Raw genomic sequence first — 3,782 nt, 5'->3', positions numbered from 1 at the left:
ATTAAATGTATCCTATATTTTAAGTTAGTCTACATGACAGGAGTGTACAAATTTCATGATGATCGGTTGAATAGTTAAAGCGTGAAAGCGTAGCAAACAAACAAACTCACTTTCGGATTTATAATATTAGTAAGGATTACTACTTTTTTTTTGTAAAATCAAAGTTAGGCAATTAAAAAATACCACTGCTGATTGGAAATAAAATATAACGTAATTGAAGTGACCCGTTTCAGAAATTCTGACTCTTCTGCATTAGTACTATGTACGAAATTATTTAATAAATAAACCGAATAGAGAATTGTACTTAGATTTCGTATATTTTAAAACCACACGTAAATATTACGAATGCCTTCGGACAATATACAAAATTATTGTAACAGAAATTTGGTCGGTAATTTACGCATGTGTTTTGTAAAAGAAACGAAAGTTATCATAAATTGTACTAAAAAATGCCTTACGAAACTCCTTTATTTATTTATTTATTTGGTCTACAAAAAATGTTTTCTTACGGACAAATGGGAATAAAACATTTAGATTTTTAAATATGTGTGATATATTACAGAGTAGACTAGTTATACATATTAATTTTTAATAATAATAATATAAAATTGCAGGTTTGGTAGCTGGCGAGGCCTAGTCTCAAGTCTACTTTTGTGTGCGGCGGGCGGAAAACTAGTTTCCCCTCCGCGCTGTGGACAAGCTGTTGATCATGGTCGACAAAGCCGAGTTTCCGATCCATGTTCCCGAAGTCATTACTTTGTATGTGTGGCAGGCGGAAAGCTCTAGTTTCCGCTCCGCGCTGTGGACAAGCTGTTGATCATGGTCGGAAAGAACGAGTTTCCGATCCATGGTCCCGAAGACATTACTATAAATGTGTGGCAGGTGCAAATCTCTAGTTTTCGCTCCGCGCTATGGACAAGCTGTTGATCATGGTCGGAAAGGCCGAGTTTCTTGTATTATCTTACGCGGTCGCGAAAATATACGAAGCTGATTACAATTGTGCCAAGCAGTCATAAATATTGTGTAACTTATAGTTCCCGGTTAAAGGTATTAATTTATTTAGTTACAAAAAAGCGATTCAGATATGTCATAATGTTTGTTAAAGTCTCTGCATAAACATCGTAAAGCATCATGCATTTCAAAGTTTAATTTACAAATGCTCAACACAACTGTGGCACAGTCGGGAAAGTGTGCGAGTCAACCACGTTTAGCTCATAAACTGAACAGAGTTCACCAGCTGAACGAATAAGGTGAAATGTAAGGGTTTACTTGTTATTTATTCAAAATCTCAAGTATGGCTTTCTTAATGGTAAAAAGTGAGTCGGAGGTGTCAAAATAGTCGCGATGCTTATTAAAGTCCTGGCATAGGCAACGAAAAGCATCATGCATTTAAAAATTTGTTCTATAAATAGTTAGCTTAATGGGATTGTAATCTCTAGAAGGTCTAGAAGGAATAGAAAACGTGATCTGGTTCAACAGAAAGTGACTATTGACCAACCTGTTCAAGATATTAATCATGAACAAAACCCCGAACATCTCTCTATGGCTGTGAAGCGTTGGCAAATTTACGAGTTTCAAGCGGTTTTTGCACGGTGGTAGATTTAATGTCGAATCCCAAGGCAAATGGTTTAATGCGACTAATAACAATTGTTTCTGTACCGACTCGAGTCTGTCAGAATGCGTTTGATATCTAGGGTTACATACGACGGACCCGTATTCTAAGATCGGCCTGACTAGGGAGGTGAAGAGAGCTTTCGTGACATAAGGATCTCTGAATTCTTTAGCCCAACGTTTGATGAAAGCCAAGGCGCCATTGGCTCTATTAACACAAGAGTTTACATGGGACTTGAATTCAAGCTTAGGGTCCATGGTTACGCCTAGATCGATGAAATTAGTTACCTGATCAACGCTATGTTCACAAATGCGGTAGCTATATGATTGAAAGGGTATTCTAGAGAAACACATAAATTTACACTTTTTCAAGTTAAGTGACATAGAATTTATTTCGCACCATTTAGACACATTACTAAGGTCCGCCTGTAATTGTTCCCTATCTCCTGGAGCACCAATGAACTTAAATAACTTAACGTCGTCTGCGTACATTAAGCAACTCGAATACTTCAAAATATTTGGAAGACCGTTGATGAATAAAAGAAACTGAAGAGGCCAAGGTGCTATCTTGAGGTACACCTGACGTCACATGAATTACCCGAGATGAACATTTTTTAAAGATACAGAGGGTTATCCTGCCAATGAAATAAGAAGAAAGCCGGCGCAGCAGGATTGGAGGGAAACCAATTTTATCAAGTTTGTATATTAGAGTTGAATGAGATACTTTATCAAATGCCTTACTGAAATCAGTGTAAATGACGTCAGTTTGATAGTTACTTTTAAAATCATTGCTCACATTTGTAGTGAATTCAAGAAGGTTTGATACAGATGATTTGCCTTTACAAAAGCCGTGTTGTGATACATCGATAACAGGCGTTATGGAATAATATAGTTCTTCCGTAACGATCTCTTCAAATACTTAAGGAATGGCACGCAGCTTAGAGATTCCCCTATAATTCGCAATATTCGACCTGCTTCCATTTTTATACAGAGGCAGGATATACGACTCCTTCCACAAAGAGGGGCAAAAGCCTTGCTTTAGAGAAGCATTGAAGATGTTTGTTAATGGCTTATATAGATACTCTGCACAACTTATTAGGACACAGGAGGGAAAACCATCCGGACCGCTTCAAAAATAATTTTTTAAACTATTCAAATGAAGGAGAACATTGTCAGCAGAGATTTAAAGAATACGGATGTGGTCAAACTGTGGGAGTGGAAAAGGATAGCTAGAAGTTTCTTCATTTGGCTCGACAGAATAGTTCGATTCAAAATAATTTGCAAACATATCAGCAATCATATTATCGTCACTAGAAATAACATCATTTAATTTCAGTGTTGAGAAAACCCCATTTATTTTACGTTTTGAGTTAACAAAATGATAAAATGACTTGGGATTAGAAACGACGTTAATGCGAATTTTATTAATGTAACTCCTGTAACATTTTCTGTTTAAGGCATTGTATTTATGACGAAGGATGGAGTACGCGACGTAGTGAGAAGACAGGCCTGATTTTTTATAAAGTTTAAATGATTTAGTTTTTTAATTTTTTAAATGCTTTAGCTCCGAGTTAAACCACAACGAGTTACGAGGTCCGGTATTTTCTTTAACAAGAGGAATGAGTTTACTGAATATATTCAAGATTTTACTAAAGTGTAAGGCACTGTTCTCTACATCCCCATCGTACTCAGGCCAGATTATTTCAGGTATAGCTATTTTAAGCTTGTCGTAGTTAGCGTATTTGAAAGAATATCGCCGACCTTTTGGCTATCTAGTTTCAGGACCATAACATGAATCGTAGGATGGTGCCAAGGGCAACTCAAGTGGTGGGTGATAAGGGTCTATACGTATAACTAAAGGATCGCCACGTATTATACTGCATTTAGCAGTATCATCAATAAACGCTAAATCAAGACATTTACCTAAGTTGTTGATAACAGAATTAACCTGATATAGACGAAGATCTGAAAGTTCGTTAAGAAATTGGTTAAATACATCCCGAGAAGAATTTGGCACCAGAATTCCGTCCACCGAGTCCCAGGAAACACACGCTAGATTGAAATCACCCAACACAACAATCTAATCGGAGGGCTTGACCATGGCTAATAAACAGAGCAATAATGAAGAATGTTTAAAGTAAACCGAAGGTGTAGAGTTAGGTGAAATATAA

This window comes from Rhagoletis pomonella, unplaced genomic scaffold, assembly GCF_013731165.1.
Source record: "Rhagoletis pomonella isolate Grant_MI unplaced genomic scaffold, Rhpom_1.0 Rhpom_scaffold_00002, whole genome shotgun sequence".
NCBI classification, from domain to species: Eukaryota; Metazoa; Arthropoda; class Insecta; order Diptera; family Tephritidae; genus Rhagoletis; species Rhagoletis pomonella.
This window is presented reverse-complemented; position numbering follows the sequence as displayed.